This window comes from Lepisma saccharinum, chromosome 6, assembly GCF_977018435.1.
Source record: "Lepisma saccharinum chromosome 6, izLepSacc3.1, whole genome shotgun sequence".
In the NCBI taxonomy this organism is placed as follows: domain Eukaryota; kingdom Metazoa; phylum Arthropoda; class Insecta; order Zygentoma; family Lepismatidae; genus Lepisma; species Lepisma saccharinum.
The window spans coordinates 3,072,338-3,095,927 of record NC_139234.1 but is presented as its reverse complement, the minus strand read 5'-3'; the positions used below and the strand labels follow the sequence as shown (position 1 = coordinate 3,095,927).

Below are 23,590 nucleotides of genomic sequence, written 5' to 3'. Positions count from 1 at the left end.
GAGTAATTTTAAGACAAAATTTTTAAAAAATGTAAATTTTTATACTTACTTTTTCTTTTTGGCACTGTGTTTTCGTTAGGAATGATAATATTGGAAAATTATCCGAACAAAAGTTGTAGAGTATAAAATTATATTTCATTTGATACCAATAATGACAAGCTTTCTACATAAATTTGCCTTGTAGCGAGTAAAGTATAACCGCGCGCTTTTACTTGCTATGTGCGCTGCCCTACTCTCGCTGCGTTCCGGGAAAATGCACACATTTTGATGTTTTTTGTTCATATGTGCTGCATTTAAACAATATTTAATATTCTTAACATTTTAAAGTAGCCCATTTGCTGTAGGTGGATAGAATGTACAATTTTAATTGTCTTATTTTGAAAATATTAAAATGACCTGTAAAAAAGTAAAAATAAGTAAAGTGCTCCCCTGTGCTTTGCACCACGCCATGAAGGTCTATAAGGGGGTGTGGAGTTAGGGCCCCACACTTTCTTGATGACGGCCGAAGGTGGGGTTGAAGTGATCAGCACCACGCCCCTGGCCGCCTTTACACCCCAGAGTTTCCTCCAGGTACCCACTTTATACGACACTGGGTGGCGCCGGAACCGCTTGAACCTGCATGCAAATATATTTGCATTACTTACCTCAGAAAAAAATTATTATTGTCTGTCGTTCTCATTGTTGAACTCTACACATGATTGTTTCAAGTACTTTTTCGTAGCCTAGTTACAAAGTGCACCGGGAATCTGCGGAGCAGCGTTCCTCATCTCACAGATGCTCTATGGTAGCGGTTCTAAAACTTTTCCCTCGTTGTACCCTTTAGTCGTAAATAAACGTCTAATGTACCCTCGCCATAGGTTTTCTCCGAATAGTTGTGTTTGGGAATTTTTTTGGCTGCCTGATTGGTGCGACTTTTTTGGATATGTTGGAGGCGTGTATCTTCAATAGAGCAAAATGGCATTCGGGCTGTATGTTTAAAGATGGTAAACAAATTAACATTAGAATCCTATTTTACATTCTTTATAATTACTTACAAAAATAAAAATGTGAAACACATGTAGGGTAAAGGTTGGTAATATTGTGATATTATAAGAGAATACTAATTGGCAATGACACGAGTCATGTACACAGCTTCATTAAGTAATGTCATTATCATAGAATCACACTGCACAATTACTTTACATATTTTTCAATTAAAATATTTATGTCCGCAGCATAGAGTAATATTGTGACAGTGATGGTAATATTGTGATACAGGATTGCTAATATTGTGATAAACTTTTAAAAAAAAAACCAAACCCCGTATGTAATTCACGTAATTAATCAATATAAGAAACTTTTGTAGTAATATTTTAAGTGTCTGATATAAAAGTTTTGGCAAAATTCAAGTTCTGTTCTTAATCACTGTCATCGTCCACAGAATTCTCACATTTTTTGCACATGAACTGTGGAGATTCTTCAATATTGGAGTATGTTTCGTGGTACCATACAAAACAAAAACTACATTGAATCAACTCAGCTCCATTTTTGAGATGCACATCCTTATTATAGGAGCCAGAACACTAACCACAAAACGTATCATCTGCTTTTCCCTTAGTGGTAGAAGGTGCAGTCCCATTAGTTCGGTCGTCAGAAGTTCGACGGTGTTTAACACTGGCGGTTTTCCTTGGCCTTCCACGTTGGTTTTGCTTCAGGCATGGAAATAAGTATTTTCGCCTTAGGATCACGGGCTTGTTTCCTTCTTGCTTCACATGGCCGCCCAAGTTTCTAGATCTGAAGAACTGTCCGAGGTATTCTGCTTTACACGGAGCTTGAGGGTACTCCACGGAATCCCAAACTCTTTTGATGATGAATTATCATTTTTACGCTATCTTGTGGTTTACGGGGGTTGTAATCACGCTGTATGCGAACCTTTCCGTCCTCCACTGCTCGATCTTGCAATACTGTCCTGTAAGAAAGAACACCATGTTCAGAAGCTTCTAACAGGGACAGGACTCCTTGACAACGGAATTCTCCCACAGAAAATATACGTCTAAATATGCAGTATTAGCATACAGAATTTCATTTTGATATTACTTATAGCATCTAACCAGTTATTACTTCTATTAAATACAACAATTTGGTATCAACTTACCTCTTTTCTTTGGTGTTGTTAATTTTCTTTGAAGACTGTCTCCTGCACGCGTTCTTCTTGCGAGATACCAATATGCTCACTGCAGGTCCGCATCTCGAGGAATGCATTCAAGCAGAGAGAAAACTTCTAGTTCTATTAGCAATACTGTTACAATTTTACACAACTATCACAATATTACCAATCTTTACCCTATGCTAAGAAGAATGTAAAAAGAACATTAATTTTCATGTTTTTTTTTTCAGTTATTGAAAAGAAAGTAAAGACCAAAAATAAGTTTGTAAACAATCACAATTTTGGAGTTTTAATTTAAATCCTCAGAGTTTCTAGTAAGAAGGATGTGCCTGCATAGCCTGACACAGTTTCTTGATGTCTGGTTGTGCAATTGAAACTTTCAAGCGGAGATTCGGCTCCAAATTTAGTGTATTTCGGTACTTGTTTTTTAGGTACACATTGAATGAAGAACCGCTCTCATGAGTATGTGGTCGTGTGGGTATTCTCGACATTTCTTTTCCGAGGCTGATCGCGTACCCCCTTCAAGTCGTTCAGCGTTCTTGGACGTGTGTATAGCAAACGCCTATTTCACCAGATGCTAGGCGCTAGTGTGAGGGTTGCGTGATTCACCCGGTGCTGGCCGTGTGTGTGGCTATTGTCTGGGTTCGTCCTGTTTTAGTCTTGGGTATGACGATCACTTGGTTCATTCGGTGCTAGTCGTGAGTGTGGCGATCTTCTGGTACACCCAATGCCAGCCATGGGTGTGGCGATCGCGTGATTCATCCGGTGCTAGACGTGGGTGTAGCCATCGCCTGATGCACCCTGTAGTCGACGTGGGTGTAGAGAGCTCTGATTTGCCTCATAGGTGACGTAGGTGGTTCCGATAGCCTGATCCAATCCAATTTCTGAAATAAATAAATGAAATCCCCCATGCAGAAAAACATGGTCCAGTGCAAAATTTGAGAGGTAGCAATGACCAGAGAAGTAATCTCAGACAAAGGAACTCTTGTGTAAGAATCCTCGTCGCCTCCTCCAAGCTGTCCCCAGGGAACGCACGAAATGCTCCTCTTACGGGAGAAAGCATTTCTTCCTCATTTCCGCCGAAGCAATCGGTCGGAACTGTTTCCAGCGCAGAGTGGTTTCTGGCGTGGCCTACTTCCGGTTGAAGAGACGGCCTCCGAAGAGATCCCAAAGGAAGCCTCTCGTTCGATTCGTGAATTTCAACAAATGCTTTTTACATGTAGTGAATGTGCGTTTATCGAGGGAGAAGTTGCTGATTTTCGCATTTCTTGCAAGAATCAAGTAATTGTTAGTGGTGTAACTTAGCTGTAAAAAGGGCCCATTTCTCACCTCAACTGCTTAAAGCAGGATCTACCATACGGAGGGACAGTGAAAGCAGGCTGTTATCAGAGTCCATTATTCTAGGAAATTAGTTACAAATTCAAAATCGGGAAATTGGATCTTCTTATTTTATTTTAACAGTGAAATAGTTCATAGAAATTTAACAACCAACAAGTAAATATTTTTCTGTACTCAATTTCCATTTTAATGACGTAAAAACCTGTCTTTATAAATCAATCATCATATATTTGAATCTCCAGTACATTTTGCTGATAAATTATTTGGGGCAATGAGTGAATAGTGAGTGCGGCCATACGACCGATAATTCTAAGAAAGGGTGCATCAACACCCAAACTAATATAAATTCAATAAGAAGTTAGAATAAGCGAAAACCTAATATAGAATAAATGAATGACCAAATAAACTAAAGAATTTAAAGGAACCCCAATCTACGTAAATTCCCCACCATATAGCCACACTTACCATACACGTTGTGCGAGCTTAGCTGTTGCTCTTTCCTCCGTGACGGGTTCCTCCTAGCGGCTCCGAGCATGCCAGTCAATCAGCGTGACGTCTCGCAATGTCACCAGTACATTTTGCATTTTGTGAGCAGAAGGTCATAGTGGGTATCTTTTCAGAACGAGTGGCCATGTTCAAATAAAAAAGAACGCAAAATATTTCTCCCCAGGAACATGTTCCGTGCTGTGATTTTTTTTGGGCTAATGTATCTTAGTCTCTCGCGATCAGATGTTGAGATTTTTCTTATTTTATGTTTTTTAGGCTAATTGCAACGATATGCATAAATGATAGCTGGGTGAAATTGATGAAGCGACGCTCGGTCAATACCCGATCCCAGAGCCTTGTGTGAAGAGACAACTCGCTCGGTCGCCGAGCAGGCTATAGACTTAACTTCAAACAAAACAAAGTTTTACTTCAATCCCTGAAGACGAGAGTGACGTTAGCTCTCGAACACTCGGATGCCTTTAATTATTTTAAAACAAAGTTATTTCTACCGTACATTTTACTTTTGAATGTAATATACGTACAGTGTATAACATGTTAAATGATAGCCTTTGTCAATTTGCTGTTTCAGGGAGTTGCAACAAATTAGCATTAATAAGATTATCAGAAAAATGCATGATAAGTAAACCAGTCGTTTGAATTAATGATGCAATGAAACGAACAAATACGAGAAAATTGCTTAGTTTTATCTAACACTTCAATTTATCGTGATGCATTAAAAAGCCATTTGTGTCAGAATTTTCGGACAGTAACGAACCAAGAAGCCAACAGTTACGCGAACCAAAGCACTGGAGGTGTATAGAATGAAGTTAACGCATTGTCCTTCCTGCGTTCACGTAGACCCCTACATTGGAGACTAGAGTTCGATTCCCGGGGTTGGTGATCTCGGGTGGGAATTTTTCTGACAAAGGCCCTTAATAAAGTCTCTAAATAATGAGTATATGGGAGTGAGGAAGAGTAACGGCGACGTGATCGCGGTGTTGATCACATCACTTCCAGTAATGTCCGAGATTGTGAATACGTGGGGTCCTACCTACAAATCTCCCATATTCCTTCACGGCATGTTGCAAGGTGCAGGGGCCGGACCCTGTGGCTGGGTTCGAATCCCGCTCGGGCTTGGTTGTTTGTGAATGTCCATTCATAATTTGATCACTCATCCCCATCTTCGCAAATTAGCCAAGAGGCACAAAACGCGAAGTAAAATAAACTAAATCAAGCAAGCAAGGTGCTGGACGTAGCAGGATCTTTACGTAGACTGTGTAAGTTATACGTCAATGTAGAGCTCGTAATCAACGCATCTACATAGACTCATACTCTGTAGCATATCATTGATGTCGATTGATTGATTGATATGATTTATTTTAATTCGCGTTTCTACCACTTTTGGCTAATTGCGAAAATGAGGATGAATGACGATAAGATGAAGAAGATGAAGGGACAATCACAAACACATATGGACAGCGCACAAGACAAGTCCAGCAGAGGATTATACTGTCCACGGATCCAGACGCCAGAGCCTCGTTAGTCTGCAAAATGCAGTGCAGTGTGTACTACGTGGAAGCGGGGTTTACATTTGGGTGTCTTGATAAAGGGTCACCCTTATACCCCGCATATCACTGATGTGATGTTTGAAAGATAAATTTAACTTAACATAACGTCAAGATGGTTAATGGCTCAAGCATGCTCTGCTCTCGTGCACATCAACCTTGTTACGCGATGCCCTAGTACATAGCGTGTCATACCACCGGTTGCGCTTGGATCTCTCCGAAGCTTTCGTGTCGTGTGGTTGTTTATTATCACCTCGGTTGCATGCGTTCAGGTACTAACTGCAAGTCTCTACGGTTGTGTGCGGATACTTAACACGCGAGAGTAATTCTTGATCTTCTGACTCTTTATTTGATCTGCGATCTTATGGATTGATTCAAAGTAGAGACGGTCTCGATTTGTAAACATTCGATCTAGAAGGGCATTTCTCTCCCTCGTCTCATTCTCGAGAAATGTGTAGCATAGGTACTGTGTGTCACCGCACAAACTTTCACAGAGTTTGGAGGTCATTAAAGCCAACAGCTTTCCTTGATTACTTTTTTCTGTTTGACGCTCGTTTCACAGAGGTCATTGCATTCAGGCAATAGATAATAAAATTAATACATGACCAAATCGATTTGATAATGCAGTTAGTATGCCTGCAGTTAAATATTTTATGCTGAATATGTGCACCATGTGCAGGCTCGTAGTTTCCACTAATGTATTAACTTATCAATATCGATAAGAGAAACGTATATGACTTATCTATAAATTATCAACTGCTTGCAATGTCTGAATAACTAACGAAGTAAAGTGATTTTAATTTTTCAGATATTCTACTAGTTTGGACATTCTTGATTTTACAGGTGCCTGTTTCGTTTCGATTTTTAAAAGGCCGTCTTCCTTTGAAATAATAGTAATTTTATAATAATAATAATAATACAGGGCGACTACTCACCGGGAATTCTGCGTGAATTATTGGCTCCGGGAATTATGCGTGATTTCTGCGTGAAAAATTGCAACTGTTATTAATCCAAATGCCAATGAATTTATACATATCGTATCAATCCATAGGATTATTATTTATTTTTTATTTAAACTTTCTCTAAGCTTCATTTCACCTAAGTTCATTCACTTGTTTACACCAGCTGTCCATTCCTCTCAGGTAATTGAATTTTGCACAGTCGAGTGTTAATCAGATTTCCACTTCCTGATATATTGAGCCTGCAAGGTTTACAACAGGTAAACAAGGAGTAAGCAGCTTACAATAATAGGAAGGTAAAAACTGACTCATCAGCGTATAGGAAGTCTTGAGTGAGAAGTGTTGAGCGGAGAGACTGGCAAGTGACTCACTTTGCGATTAGATTGAAAACTGAGAAGAGCACCTTTGGGGAGATATTGGAAGGAGGAGTTATCCTGACTTAGGTCAAGAAGCGACGAAGCCTGGAGAGAGCTTAGTTTTATTTTACTCTTCGTTACTAAATTCATCATCATTCTTCTAAGTGTAGACAGGTAACTATCCTAACCATTACATGCATGATTCAGGTTCAAAGGTTCACTAAATCGAACAGTGACTATTTGTCATTTCTGGTTGTTTAAGGTATTTTATTTCAGTTGTTCCATTTTGCTGCCAAGCATTTAACTTGTCGTTATGACAAGTGCTCTCATCATTTATGAGGATGAATGATGATTAACTACATCACCCATTGAGAGTGACAGGTTCGATCCCATCATTCAGTAGAATGATACGATATTTATAAATGCCCCAAGGAAAGTTTTTCACAGTATAGCTTTCATTTTTATCGAGGAAGGAAGAGAAAGCTGCTTGGAAAATAAAACAGAAATCTCTCAATCCGTTTACTTTGTTAGTGTCCTTTGTAGAACAATCTATCTGATAGACGGAAAATTATTGCAAGATATCTTAAAGTTGATTAGTTAAATTTGATTTGAAATTCTTATACAGTTAACATTTATTTGTAGATTAGTATATACCGTAACATTTGCGACTTGTGTTTGAAGATGTATTTCGAGCCCGAGAATGTGAAATGACAAATGTAAACTCAGCACTTTAAATATTTTAAATATATTCAGGGTGTCTCATAAGTAATAGCGCAAACTGACACAGGTGAAAGTACACGATGATAGAAGCAAAAAAGTCTTAGTAAACATGGGTCTGCAAACGAGCCGTTTTCGAGATAATCGCAAATGTGTGATTACAAGCCGCCACTGACTTCATTGTTTGTAAACGTCGTCCTAGTTGGTAAAATGCCAATATAATAATGTGTGGTTAGAAGCCGTCACTGATTGCTATACAGTATTGCACCCAAATGCAAGGACGACACTTGGAACACATCCTTTAACAGGTACGAGTGTACAGTAATTGTAACATTTAACATACGAACGTAGTACTGTATTCCTTGTTAAAGTAAGTAGCATGTTCACTAAAAGCAATGAAATCTCCTGATTTTTCATACTGTAGGACGACGTTTACAAACACTGAAGTCAGTGACGGTTTGTACGCACACATTATTAGCATTTTACCAACTAGGACGACGTTTACACACAATGAAGTCAGTGGCGGCTTGTAATCACACATTCGCGATTATCTCGAAAACGGCTCGTTTGCAGACCCATGTTTACTGAGACTTTTTTGCTTCTATTATCGTGTACTTTCACCTGTGTCAGTTTGCGCTATTACTTTTGAGACACCCTGTATACCGTTTAATTTAATTAGAATTTTTGGATTCATTGGAATCACACAAACCCTTTATATTGTTAATACATTTGTGTGTGGGGGGGGGGAGGCGGTAATACGTAAGATTGAAATAAAGAAAACATCTGCTTGTACCCTTGAATTTTAGGAAAGTTCGCCTTGAAAATCGGGAATTATACTTGAATTGTATCATGGTCCTAGAATAGCCACCCTGTAATAATAATAATAGTCTGTTGATGGGGTACTCGAGACACATCAACCAGTCGCAGTACACCTCAGATTCCTCACAGAGAATCATTGTGGCTCCATGTCCAGGTAGCATATTGCGTGTAATGGATAAAATAGGTAGCATTGAACGTGTTTAAGGGACCAGTTGGCAGCAGTGAAATTATGACCAGTTTTGATATTTTCCTACAAGGCATTTATATTTAATGTTAACTTAGAGACCAGCAACAGAGAGACGACACCGAATCTATTAGAGCACAGGATTTTCATTGACGTTGCTGCAGTTTCAGTTGCCTCGTATCAGATCTCCGCGAGCCTACACCAATTGTGTGCGACCCTTTGTACTTTTGTTCCGCATTCTCACCCCTCATTGCGGGTGATTGTACACATGCACTTTGTACCTGTAATTAACAACTTGTGTCTCTTCTATTGTTGCACGGCAGGCTATATTGTTGCTTCTGTTGCGTGAAATTCGCGCAAACAAAAACGCACTTGCGTGCCTGTTAATTGGTTATCTTGCCCTCGTTTGCCCCGTGATGGGTAACCAGCCCAGACAAGACCAGCGATTTCTTCAATTGCAGGAATTTTTAGCATCGGGAATCTAAATGGCTTTAGTTCAAGGATGTGTAACATTAGCTGTATCGAGACTTCATTCAAAAAAACTGAAACGAAATACTCGTAAACATAATGCATACTCGTCATTCTTGTTTCGTGCCTGTCTGCAAAATCAGTCTTGTCTTCTTTCTTTCTGGTTGCAGAATCCGTTAGTCTTGTTTCATGCTTCTCTGTTTGTTTCGACTTGTGTGCAAAATCAGTCATTCTGTTTCTTGCTTGTCTGCAAAATCAGTCATTCTTGTTCGTGCTTGTCTGCAAAATCAGTCATTTTTGTTTCGTGCTTGTCTGCAAAATCAGTCATTCTTGTTTCGTGCTTGTCTGCAAAATCAGTCATTTTTGTTTCGTGCTTGTCTGCAAAATCAGTTAGTCTTGTTTCGTGCTTGTCTGCAAAATCAGTCATTCTTGTTTCGTGCTTGTCTGCAAAATCAGTTAGTCTTGCTTCGTGCTTGTCCGAAAAAATCAGTCGTTCTTGTTTCATGCTTGTCTGCAAAATCAGTCGTTCTTGTTTTATGCTTGTCTGTAAAATCTGGTATTGTTTGTTTGTCTGCGAGATCAGCCAATCACCTTTCGTGGTTGTGTGCAAGTCAGTCATTCTTGTTTGTGTATGAAATCAGTGATTCTTTTCCGGCCTCCGTGTCGGAGTTAGCACATCGCTCTACGGCGTCAGGTGTCCCGGCTTCGAATTCCGGACCGGTCATGGTTGTTCTTTGCGAGTGTCCCTTCATCCACTTCTTCACATCGTCGCTCATCCTCATCTTCGCGATTAGCCATAGGCGGCAGAAAAGCGAAGTAAAATAAATCAGTCAGCCCTTCTTGTTTTGCCGTCTGTATCAAAAACCGAAGGAAGAACTTGCGTTAACTTGAAAATTGGGAAATCCTGTGGAAAATATGGGATTTTCCTGGTCTAGTCCCTTGTCCGCGATTTTGTTGGGGATGCATTGCAATTGATCGATTATGACGTCTAGTCTCAGTGAGCCTGAGCGTGTGCGCATAGTATGGATTTTTGGAATACACACACTAAAATACAACTGTCCTGTATTCCCAGACGTCATCTGTCTCTGGTCGGGTTAATCTAGAGTGACCCGGTTCAACTTCTGAAGCGAGCCAAACCCATGAATCAAGAAGGGGAGATTCCCCTGGAGCCAAAGGGCTACAACAGACACGATTCCTTGTAATTGAGAAGAATAAGAGTGGACCGGATCGAATCTTCCGTTTCAGCCAATCCCATTCAGTAAGAAGGGTCCGGAGGAAGAAGTAATTTGTCCACTGGTAGAGACTTCGCAGGCCAATGACGGAGGGTTGGACTAGAAGAAAAATATTTGGTGGAATTGTGAGGATGGAGAAGAATTGGGGACGGGAGATAATGATCAAGGAAGGAGTGGATCGAGATATCGGTGGAGCGACAAAAACCGGAAGAACATCCAATCAAATGAGAGCAAGCCCAAGACGGGAAGGATTTCCTGAATATTTATTTAGTGAGGAATTTCAGTTACAGCGCACAGTGACCATTTTACACTGAAATTAACACAGAAAATATTTAAAATATAAAAGTGAATCGGAGATGGAATAATTTGGCAGATTAATATCTTATTCTGGTGGATGACTGTCGTGTCCTCAAATGAAACGATCGTATCAAAAATGGAACTGCATATTAAATATATGAAATCATTTAACTGCATTTGGATATGTAATACTTCTTTCATATGTCTGAACAAGGTAAACGAACTTCATCTCTCCGTAGTTGGTTGCTATGCAGAGAATACTATCACTCGGCCATAGTTCCAATATTACCGTGCATTAGTATAATATTATAAAGCAGTTTAACTCCTGCGTAACAGACGTCTGTCTGGGCGTAAAAATGTCTACCATTATTGAGAAATGTCTGCTATTAAAAAACAAACCTTAGGAAGCTATATAAACTCTATTTGTGCATTAAAATGCTTGTGTTTGCAGTGTTAGTAATGCCATCTATACAAAACAGATAAAATGGCTAAGCTAGTATGAACATAGAAGTTTTTAATTTCTTATGAGTTTAACGAACGAACAAAATTTATCATGTATGTAAATTTTACATGTTGCTAATGTACGCACAATTTTCAAAATGTCTAAAAATTTCACCAAGTTCCTCTTTGTTGAAGACATTGAGGATTTCCAGTTTTTCATTTCAAGAGTAGAGGAGAAAGTCTAAATATGGACGAAGTTTTAAATATGGGTTTTGGAGTTATCAGCGCTCCGGGTGTGCTGCAGCCTGACAGAGGCTATTGGAACTGGTTATCTGTCAAGGACAAAGGTTGCGGCGCCAATTCGCAAGAGAAAGTGGTGGTTAGTTTCGGCCTTGGACGCTGTTATAGAATTGCGACCTCCGAAAACTTTTTGCAGGTACGTTTTAACTCAGCGTTTTCTGAATTGTCATCTGCTTTGTATAGGTTATGATATTAGCGGTACATAAAAGAAATGTGGGCTTTTATAATGCCATGATTTGTTTGTGAAATATGTACCACAGAGAGCGAAAATAAATTGAAGAAGAAAAATAGCGTGATGGTCTAAATATGGGCTATGACATGATGTCTAATGCTGAGATCACATTTTCAACAAATATTTGGATGTTTTTCTTAATTTCGATTTTTCCCATTCCGCGTGATTTTCAAAACAACAGATTATTCATAAATATGAATTTTATAATGTTTTAGCGATAAATGACTGTTTTTTAAAATTTTAATTGCTTTTTGTGATATTGTCACTAGTAGCCCATATTTAGACCACAATTTTGAAATACATCATTTTACCATTTTTTTGAAATTCCTTTTTGTTATAAAAAAAAGGGGAGACCTTGTATACTTTACATTTATTTTATGCTATTACATTTAAATATATATTTCATAGATATGCATTTTAAAGGCAGGTGCTTGATATATTCATTTTTTTTCACCCCAAAATGACAAAATAAAAAGGTGGGGGTGCCCATATGTAGACCTTTTCCTCTATCGTTTGCGTGTCAACCATACAAACTCATCACACGCACTTCATAAGAAACAGTATTCATTTTTGTATCAATGATTGGTTGATGGATTTGCTTTATTTTACCTCGCCTTAATGCCATTTTTGTCTGGTCCTGAAGGTATCGACTACGATAATCGCTTGATGCACATTTGTACAGTGATTCCAATTCCACTTTAAGCTCTAGTCCCGGTTAACCTACCCGAACATAACAATAAAAGCTTTTTGATCGGAAGTGTCAGTTAAGAGAAGTATTACTGTATTATATGTAATAATGAGCAAGAAGCATGCTCCGAAGAAAGATACCCACACTTGCTGGACGACCATATTTATTGTACAAACGCATGGTTTTGAAATTCTAGTCTGGACTTGCCGGTATAGAAGTTTGTATTACGTGATGTGCATAAGTATACGAATGGGGAATTTCTGAATGAGAAAGTTCCGCCGAAATTTCTCATTGACAACTTTCTCTTCTCTCAAAGAGCGGCGTTGATGGGTCCTCTTTTCCCCCAGCGCACCGTGGAAACCTTATTCTTGCAGGCAAACGAGGTTCTGGCGCCTGCACCTACAGCGTACGCAGGATTTTTTTCGGAGTGGGCTGCGTTCCGGGGCGAGTGGGATACACAGTGAAATATGTATTTCGGAATTGCCACTTTTAATCTAGTTTTGATAGTTTTTCAAAGACAGTTATAGTATACTAGCACCAAGCTTTCTGCATCCCCGGAAAATATGCGAACTACAAGCTTCCCCGTGAATTAGTCTAGCGACTGTAGCGCTACTGCTCCCACACCAGGGTTTCAAATGAGGTGGTGGATCTACACTCCTCACAAAAAGTTTGGAATATTGTTAAATTGGAGCGGGCATGTTTCGGCCTCTAGGGCCATTCTTACAACAGACCCTTGTCTGGGAGATTAATACAATGGAATAAAGAATATACATTGAGAAAAAAATAAAAATAAAAACATGAAAATGATTACATATCAATACAAATAAGAACAATTAAATATATAGGTATATACGCGTATATGTATAGATAATGAAAAAGAAAAACAGATTTACCTATAAATTGTTGAACATAGGTATCTAATGTTTGTTGCTTTTGTTTTAGTACATATATATATATTCAGTAATCTGGAACAATGAAAAATATAATAATAATAATGAAGTGAAATAAGATAATGAAATTATAAGATTTATATGCACAAAGTTGCCAAATGTTACAGTGAGTATTTTTCTTGAATGAAAAGTTGCTCGTGATTAAGTATTTCGCTGCCTTGCCAGTAGATACTGTTTGAGATTCTTTTTAAATAACTTATGGCTGTTGATGGATGTTAGGGAGGTTGGGAGGGAACGCGTCAACGGAGGGTCACTGCCATAAAGGCGGTCCCCGGGCCGGATCCTAGGCTTTCCCGACTATAGTTCCCACGGTGTCTTCACGCGACAGGTCGCAATGGTGTTCTTCGCCCGTCGACTGTCTCGCACCCAACAAACACGTCGCTCTCTCCACTTAGTCGGAGTGCAAGAAGCGACCTCTTCTCCGTCTCTTCCTTGTTTGCCATCCTCCTACATTCCCCCGCTACGTGTATTGTCTTGCTTTTCCCTTATTGCTTTAGCGTCCCTTTGAGGGCAGTTGGATACACTTGGGAGACCCTGGAAAGTCTCCCGAAAAAAAGTTGAGGACGCGATCTTGGAGGCCTTTGTTCCATCCAATATGGCGTTTCTTTGTGTTTCGGGACGACCCGCTTTGAAATGAGCGATTGTTCGTATTGATTGCCTCTGAGAGGGATCAGAATTCTGTTATTTTTTCTTCCAGGGGTCATGGACAATCCTTTCTCGTTCCAGTTTTTAAGAAGAATCGGGATTTTATCCACTTAGAATTGGCGCGTGGGACTCAATAGAGTTCCATGGCTAAATCATGAAGGAAGAAAGAAAAAGGTTTCTTATGGCCTTATACAGGGTTCAGAGGAAACGTCTAGTATAGAGACGTAAAGCACATTGAATTCGAAGATTCAACTAACGTATGTCTTCATTAAGGAGCTAAATCGGTAAATGGGACAATAGGCACTAGAGGGAAGGTGTTAGTGTCCTTAAAATTGGTATGTAGGTACTAAAGAGAGAAAATTAGGCGCCACAGAATGGAATGGAGACGAAGTATGCACTAAACTAGCGAAATCCAGGTAAGCAATATTCTCGATATTCATTAAAATGATAAGTGTTGTTATACTGCTTAATTTAAAGCAGGTTCAGCATTGTGGGGGTGGAGTTGATAGGTATGCGTCATATGATGTGCATATATCCCTAACCTACCGTTCTGTAGTAATTAGACCCTAGAAGGAGAGAGGGACACATAACAATTGGGAATGTAGGCACAAGAATGGCGCATTGATTAGTCGACGGAACAGTCTCACTATTGAAGGATCCGGATTCATATCCCGGCCTAGCCATTGGTACTTTTTTGTATCCAATTCATCTAATCATCAGTCATGCCTATGTCGTTATTAACCCCAAGAGGAAAGAGCCACGTAAAATAAGAAAATTGCATATTGCAAGCAAACTAGGTAATGGAGGCGGTCCCAAATGATGGAAAAGTGGACATTAAAGCAGGAGAAAGTAGGCTTTAATGGAGGAGGTAATAGGCACTAAACGAAGGGGAAATAATGCATTAAAGTGTGTACTAAACGGAGATACAGTATGCATTACATGAGGAGAGAGTAAGCAATGAATCAAGGAAAAATTGTCCCTAAAGGAGGGAAGAATGTATTGCATTAAATGAGGGTATAGTATGGAATGGAAAATAGGCACCGAGCTCAGAAATCATTGCCGAGTGACATTTTGCCCAGGTTGGAGGGAAAGTTACTTTAGTGTGCATAATCTAGACATATTGTTGACATTCTGAAGATCAACCCAAAATAACAATATGGGAACATCTTCCACTTGTTAAATTGATTTTTTAATAAATATTAAGATTATTACGACAAAGAATTGAGGATATATACATTTAATTCAAACTTTTTTCCACTTGGGCGAGCTGACCGCCATTCACGATTTGAGTCTTGTTTAAATTTTAAAAAGGGGAAGACAATTACAAGTGATTCGTGTCCAATGTACTTGATATTATCTTGTGTGTTACGTGAATATTTCAATACAGGGCGTCGTTTTACTAGTCATTAATCTCGTCGCTCTAGTAATCAAAGGAAAGACAGGCAATTCCTTGTTAACGAAAGTAAAGCTTTCCATTTCGAGCCCTGTGTATCCCTCCGCCAGGCTGTTCTGCCCGCCAGACTGAGTCCCGATCCTGCCTTACCGCGTGGAGACCGACCGACAGCGTATTTACAAACCCTATCGTGCTGCAGAACCTCCAGAAAGATTTCACTTCTGATAGGCTGTCATTTCGGAAGTTAGTAGGCTACAGTGGTCCTTCAAGGTAATGCTAGATGGCACGACAGTGTAGATTTCAGATATCCAGCCTAATAAGTAGGGACATCGAATTTTCGCGATGCGCGAAATCGAGAAATGTGAAAAAAAGATGAAATTTTGAACATTCTGGACGTAACTACACCCCCAATGATGAAATATGCATGAATTGTATTCGCGAAGTAATGCGAAATATGTGCTTTTCCACAAAATGAACGCTTTTTCGCGAAATAACCGTGAAATATCATCAAATTAAGAAGAAAACACGCAAAAACCGGCAAACTGTCGATTTGTAACGAAACGTTTGCCTAAAGTTTCCTACCACTTGCAGCTGAAGAACGTTGTATCTTCGATCACATCAGGAAGACGCTGCAAATTGGGATTTCCCATGCACATAATCTCAGTTCGAAAACTTCGCTCCCTGTGAAGCTGCTTTCCTTTCTTCCCCCGAATGTCTACTCAACTTCCAGTTTAATTGAACTTGCTAGCTGTAGCAGCGATAAGATTGGTCTGCTTTTTTCCACCGCTGGTATATACCGCTGATCTAAATTTTATTTACCACTCTCCTCAATTTTTATTTGCCATAAATTTGTCTCCCTACTAATAAGGTATGAAATGAAACCCCTTTAAACGGAAGATGATTTTTAGAATTATTGTTTTGAATGAAGGAAAGGCAGAACTCGTCTTGAAGTGAATGGCTTTCCTATTTAAGGTCACATCATTACAAACATTGTAACTACATACGATCACTGAAAAACATGATTATTGTTCAACAACATTATGCTTCTAATTACTCACTGCTTGCTACATTGTTGTTGTGCAGGACAGAAATTGTATTATTTAGCACAAGTTATAAAACCTCTCCCATAATGCAGAAATTACATTACAAGCACTTTCAGAGATATTCAACATTAATATTTTACATAGGTTTCATTTTGATTTTATCATCAGAAAACATTTTTTCCATACTTTTCCTGTAAACAAGCAAGCAAGGAAAGGTGGACACTGAACGTAAACACTTCCGGACGCGCACAGCCAATAAGAAAGCGTTATATACGTCTGGTTTTGCAGCACACTAGGATTTGTAAATACGCCGACCGACACGTGCGAGTGGAACACAAAAGGAAACTTAATTTTGCTCGAAAGCGCAACAGCTTTCGGGACATCTCATTTCGCGCTCTCTCGTGAATTATCGCTTCTCATTTGTCAGGACGGAGTCCCACCACGTGATCGATCGCATTCTTTTCTCTTTTTTATCCTGCGAGATTTAAAACCTCCTCTCCTCCAGTAATTTGTTCCTCGCCTCGGAATAATGTATTCTGAGCTGTTCTTTACAACATTGTTTTTTTTATATATAATCCCTTTGGACTGCGCGATTGAATTTTTTTTCGTTTGGAGAAGAGAAATGGCCCGATTGGTTGGTTGATTGGATTTGTATTATTTCGCTTTTCTGCCACTTTTGGGTAATCCCGAAGATGAGCATGAGTGATGATGCGTTGAAATTGATGAAGAGGCACTCACAAGAACACCCCATGCCCCCCCCCCCCCACACACACAGGGGTGCAAAAGTAGGTATACAGTTGTTACTTGAACACTCCTGTTCAGATAAAGTGGCACATTCTTAAACTGGCCGACCCTATAAAAGTGTATTGCTGTATGTTGTTTTAGCTGCATCATCAGCTAATATAAAATCGCTCTTCGTTGCTTCTAATTTTTGTTCATTTTTCTTGCTACTTGCGGAAAGGTTTCCGTGTAACCATGGCTAGTAACCTGGTAATTTTTACTTGCACGTTCCATACCTATATCTAATTTTCAACCTTGCCCTTGTGTGTGTGTACCCACACACCAAGTGGATATACACCTGATTATTTACAGGTACGTTTATAGTAACCCCATGAAAGCCACGTTGAACCTTTGACCGACGAGAGCGAAGCCTTTTTGGAAAATTCCTCTCCTTTCGAAAACCGCCACGATATTCCAATATCTGAAAAATTACATGTGCTTAGAATTCCTTCTAGAGCATTCACGTGAATCCTCGTCTGGTTTGCCTTCGCTGTTGTATGGATATTCGCAGTACTTTCGCGGCTACGTGATCATATTTTCCATCGCAGGCATGTAGGCAACAGCGAAAGCAAACCACACGAAGATTCAAGTGAATGCTCTAGAAGGAATTCTAAGCACATGTATTTTTTTTTTCAGAATGTGGAATATCATAGCGGTTTTTCAAAATGAGAGGAATTTTATTTATTTCGTCTTCTTTTACATGGCGAAGTTAAGGCTGTGGAGCCTTTTCTTCCACTTGACCATGTTTTAAAAACAATTTGAATGTGGAATATTGAAAAAAAAAAAAAGCAAATATATAAAAATTACAGAGGAATAAGAAAGTACAAAGAAAAAAATACATATAAGAATGGTAATCTAACCTATAGATACGGGCGCACACACTCGAAAACGTCTTGGCCAAAGGTCTCGCTGAGCCTTAATGAACAATTGTGAACCTATGCTGCGAGGTTGCATATACATTCAGGATAGATTTCCGGTTTTGGAGGGATCGTAGCGTCGAAATGAGGCGTCGAACAAAAAATATACTAAAAAGTATGGTTTATCTTAATGTCCTGTATACGCTGTGAAAGTTATTTTATGGGGCGCTGAAAATGTTTGCATTATATTTCGAGACTTGAGAGGAAACCAGGGGCTGTAACGGGTGCAACTTTCAGAAGACACCAAAATATCAACCTCTCTTCCACGTAGTACACCCTGGACTGCATTTTGGAAACTAACGAGGCTCTGGCGTCTGGGCTCACGGCCAGCATAATCCTCCGTGGAGCTTGTTGTGTGCTGTCCTGTTACTGTCCTCTTGTCATCTTATCACCATTCATGTCAAAATAGCGATTAGCCAAAAGTGGAAGAAATGCGAAGTAAAATGAAACAAATCAAATCAAATTGAGAGGAGACGGAAAATCTGCCAAGTCTCGTCTCATCTCGACACCATCCCCAGTCCCAGCAGAGGAGACTTGGGAGCGGAATCGATCCTATCGAACGGGCGACTCGACGGAATCAAATCGTCCTCCTCCTTCCCCCCGGGGCAAGAATTAGCGACGCACGTCCACCCCGAAGGCTAATTCCGCCGGCGAGTGGAAGAAACGCCGTCCCCAGCGGAGCGTGCCCGAACGGGAGATTGGGAAAGAGGACTCACCGTCGGAAATGCTAAAGGTTACCGTAGAGGCGCCTGTGCGGGATCAATAAAGACGCCCGTGCAGCAAATCTCAAGGATGACACACGGGGACTCCTCGGGCGTCGACAACAGAACCGGTACGCGAAGGTACTCATTAGCAGTATTTGTAGCATCCGTGGCTGTTGTAGCTCTTGTTTAGTTTTACGGCGGACGGCTTACTTGCTGGCAAGGGAAGTGGGGAGCGGCGAAAACGCTGCAGATCAACCGTGACGCCGAGAGTTACGACGTCGCTGGAGGAGGTGCTGCGTGCACCTCGTTCTACAGGCTGCTGTGATTCTTATCGCGCTGGATTGGTCGCTTCCCCGCTCCCCACTTCCCTTGCCAGCATGTAGGCCGCCCACCGTAAGAGCTGTAGTCAGGATAACGCTCCACGAACCTTTCCGGGTAACGTCGTTACCCTGTAAACAAGGGATCAATACAGGGTGGAGGCACAGTGGTTCGGATTCCACTTTAAACTGTAGGTCCAATTCCGACTTGCCTACCTGTGCATAAAGTGGACTTAAAGCAACAATTCAAAACGAAACTTGGCTAACACCTGGGCGCATCACTGTGTTTCTCCCATCATCTATTCCATCGTCGCGATTAATCAGAGAGAAGTAAACAAGACATAACATAATCGAAATAGAAAGAACAAGTAAAGAAAGATCTGTAGCGTCGGAAAATGTGACCTCTTGGAAAGCCCTCCCCTCCCCCCTTTCCGTTCAGCCAAAGTAGGTACCCCTTCACTGATGAACAGTCCCCGTTTTTTTGCTGACGCATGTTGCTAACCACCAGTAGTGCTGATCTAATAAGCCGGAATTCAACCTCCACCCCTCTCTCTCGCACACACACACACACATTCGCTCACATGTTTAAAATAAAAGCTAAGCTCTATGGCGCAACAGTCCTCTGAGAGTCATGTGACTTTTCATTGGGTGACGCGTGGTCAGCGCATCGTAGGAAAGTAGGTAATTTACCTTTGAATAATCTAGTGGAGTTGATGGGGAATGTAACAGTTAAGGGATAAATTGTTTTCTGCTGTCACGAGTGGAACACAATACAAAAGTTAAAATAAACTAACAATTATGTAAAATACCTTCTAACTTAATTATGTATAATACTTGACTTTTTATCCAGATGACAATTTTTAGATGACTCGCAAGATAGAATTAAGTTACAGCATTGCATTTAATTTTAAAAATTGAAATTCAGGGGTACTTTGACACACACACGTGCGTGTGTGTGTGTGTGTGTATATATATATATATATATATATATATATATATATATATATATATATATATATATAAGTAAAGTAAAGTGCTCCCCTGTGTTTACCAACACGCCATGAAAGCGTATAGGGGGTGTGGGTGTAACGCCCCACACTTTCTTGATCCGGTCGTGAGCGGGGGTGATGTGATCAGCATCACGGCCCTGACCGTCTTTTCCCCCAGGTACCCATATCCTTCGACGGTGGGTGGGCGCCGGGGCCGCTTCCAACGTTAGAAAAGTTCCCGGATTTGAACCGGCTGGGGATCGAACCCGGGACCTTTTGGATGGTAGTCAAACGCGTTACCGAGTGAGCCACCGCGGCCATATATATTTTACAAATAATAATACTTTATTTTCCAGTGTCACGCACCGTGGCCTTTTTGGTGTTGCCACCGGTATAGGTGATATTTATTGTAAAATTAATAATAAATAAATGAAGTAATTATAGGTTAGTAAGAGAGGGATAACGTTGAGATGGACCTGAGGGAAATCTGTAAGGATGGAGAAGATTGGATTGGTCTTACCCACGATAGGGACAGATGGAAGGCTTGTGTTGCTGCAGCCGTAAACCTTCGAGTTTAAGAGTTAGTTAAACAGAGGGATTTTTCATTAGAAGAGGGAAATGTTTGCCTTCACGAGGGAAGTTTTACGAAAAAAAGATTACCGTAACTGTTGCAGCCCTATTCCTACGTAGCAACCCCTGCGTCCTAGTTTCACTTGCAACTACCTTAAATTACTCCCCCCCCCCCCCGCAAAATAAAATCTTTGGAGGCTGCATCGTCAACGCGAAACGGGCTATTGACACAGAAATCCACGACGACCCTCCTCCCAACCCCATTACGCCTCGTTATATGGATCGTTAGGTTTTGGACGAGGCGGCCTCAAAGTGGATCTGTCGTGAAGTTTTACGGACCACGCTCTTCTCTTTCTCTCTCTCCTTGTGTCTGCGGGATAACAAAGCTTCATCAAGTGGAAAGATGCCGAAAGATGTTCGTCTCGCTACGTTGGATGCTGCTGCATCATGCATGCTCTGCTGGGGTAGTGCCTGCAGTCATTTTCCTCAGCAGAATCCCTACGGACCGTAGTCAGCGCCAGGATTTTGAATTTTGGCAGTCGGGGCCACTCTGAGGAGCGTTGTTTGTTTAAAATCCTTCCCATATTATTTCCCCTTGCCCAGTTCGAAGTTTTCTAGCCCAAATGCTGGTCCAATGAGTCCACTGGCATCCCTTAACAGCCTTCCCGATTTCGTATTGATAGGACAGGGTGTCTACAAATCAAGGAAAAGTCAAGAAATTGTGCGTGTGGTCAAGAATTTTTGCTATGTTTCACAGTATACTGAATTTACATTTTGTTAATATATTTTCCCTTTGTAAAAATATTAAAAGTAATGTGGCCATTCCCCATCCAGGATGAAGTCTGAAGCATTAATTTTTACATGCATTAATAATTAAAGCAAGTCTAAATATCTTGTTAAAGTACAGTTTTCATCTTAACCATCCTTGTGGTAGGGTTTTTTCATTGAATAAAAATATATATTTTCTTAATTTCGAACTGTACGTAAGTAGGGAGCGATTAAATACATGTTAAGAAAAAAGTCAAGAAAGGGTCATGAAAAAGTCTTAAGAATTTTGGATTTGTTATTTTTGTAGACACCCTGTAGGGTCTTTGCTTTCTCAGTATTATCTTTTCTCAAAAGTGGTTTTTTCCCCAAAAATTCACGTTTTAATTTTAGAACACTTTGCTTCAAAATATAAGGGAGAGTGGGTAACGTTTTGGGTTAGTTGTTAAGAACTTAAATGCTTGGAATTATGATCCAGTTATTCCATATTTTTTATGAATAATTTTATTGCTCACAATGTTACGTTGAATTCTGGTTTAGGAATATTACATTATATGAAATATGGCAATGTCCGCCATTACCGAGCGTCGTGGAGCAATGATGAATACATTTGATGTTATATAAAAATTATGATATGAAGTTTGGTTACTTCTTATGAGATCGATTTGACTTGAAGGCCAAGAAAATGTATGTACCATTTCTGAACAACAGTTTTGTAACCTTGAAGATGATTTCAAAACTAATAAACCCCACCACACCCCACACCCTTACACGCATACACACGTGTAGCTACATTATGTTTACACAATGTGGCTTGGATTTTAGAGGATCGTTTCATATTTTGATGAAAATGAAACTTCTATTGAATTCATTTTCCCTTGGTGTAACTTAATCTTGTTCAGAAAGATTAAATTTGAGTTGGAAATGTCTCTTGCGACAAGAAATATAATACATTTCGTTCGTTTTATGTTGTAGCCAATAGCCTCGACATGTGGTGTATAATCGCACCTAAAATTTTACTAAACATACGTATTATTTACGTAGTTTACGAACAACTGCATTTAACACGCACGCACGCACGCTGCCTAAAGGCACATTTCCTGAAAGGAACCGAAGTCTCCAATTATATGTCCTTCTACCTTATAAATGTAATTCACCCTTGAGGTATCTCGATATTGGAAGAAGGATAAATAAGAAGGCGGGGAGCTAGAGGTTAATATTATTATCGGCTCAGACCGGGGACCCCAGACACACACTTCGTCAAACAGGTACATGCCTGCTGCTTCACTGCAGACTAGATGCGCTAACTCCAAACCTCAAACATGAACTAGTCCTCTCTATTCATTCCGATCTTCTCAGATATGTTCGGCCGTTTAGACCTACAAATTCCTGTACACCCAACGGCGAAAGAAACAGTAGACGAATTGTCCACTACCATTTTAATTCGGTCTGTATGACACATTGTGGTGACAATGAATTGGAATAATGACGTCAATAAGCAGAGAACAATGCCTGCTTCGAACCAACATAGTTTCATTCCTTAAAACAACACAGGATGTAGAATTAAAAAGTAATTAAAATAGCGGTGGACAATTTGCCTACCATTATCTTTGCCATTGACTGTGCGTGTGAGTTCAGATCCGGCTGTCGGGCTGGTCCACCGGATGAGGCAAGTAATGGAATTCGAAAGGTCTGCATTCCAAACCGACGAGAATGCCCCTGTTGTATCTGCAATGTAATATTCACTAATCACTCAACAATACACAAAATATTTTACTATAATTCTCACTCACCTGGGGACCTCCCCGATGGCGTGGTGGTAACGTAGTCGCCTTGTAATCAAGGGGTTCCGGGTTAGATACCCGTTGGAGGCACATAGTGGTTCGGATCCCACTTCAAACTGCAGGTCCAATCCCGATTAGCCTTACTGTGCATAAAGTGGACTTAAAACAAAATCAATCAATCAAATCAATCTCACCTGGAAATCCTGGACAAATCCGGCTTTTGTGTGTGTCTGCCTACCAGGATTGGAAACTGAAAACTCATTTCACATTTTCTCCCAACCTGGTTTCTTTCAAAGGAACATTTCGTATAAAATGCGCTTTTATTAAATTCTTCGTGTATGTTCAATAGTGTTGAATAAACTTCATTCATTTGAGTAACATGCACAGTTGAAGACATAACAGTTATTCATTAGTCCATGAAATCATTACAGAGTGATCTGGCAAGTTATTTAAACGTACATAGAAATGCTAAAAAAGTCCGGAAAGTTAGCGTAAAGGCCATGGA

At 40.1% G+C, this 23,590-nt stretch overlaps 1 protein-coding gene across 1 annotated transcript in view; it reads left to right on the top strand.

The window, feature by feature from the left end:
* Window positions 1-23,590, top strand: part of Gprk1 (G protein-coupled receptor kinase 1) — a 292,624-nt gene that overhangs the window by 125,682 nt on the left and 143,352 nt on the right. The gene's annotated exons all lie outside the window — the stretch shown is intronic.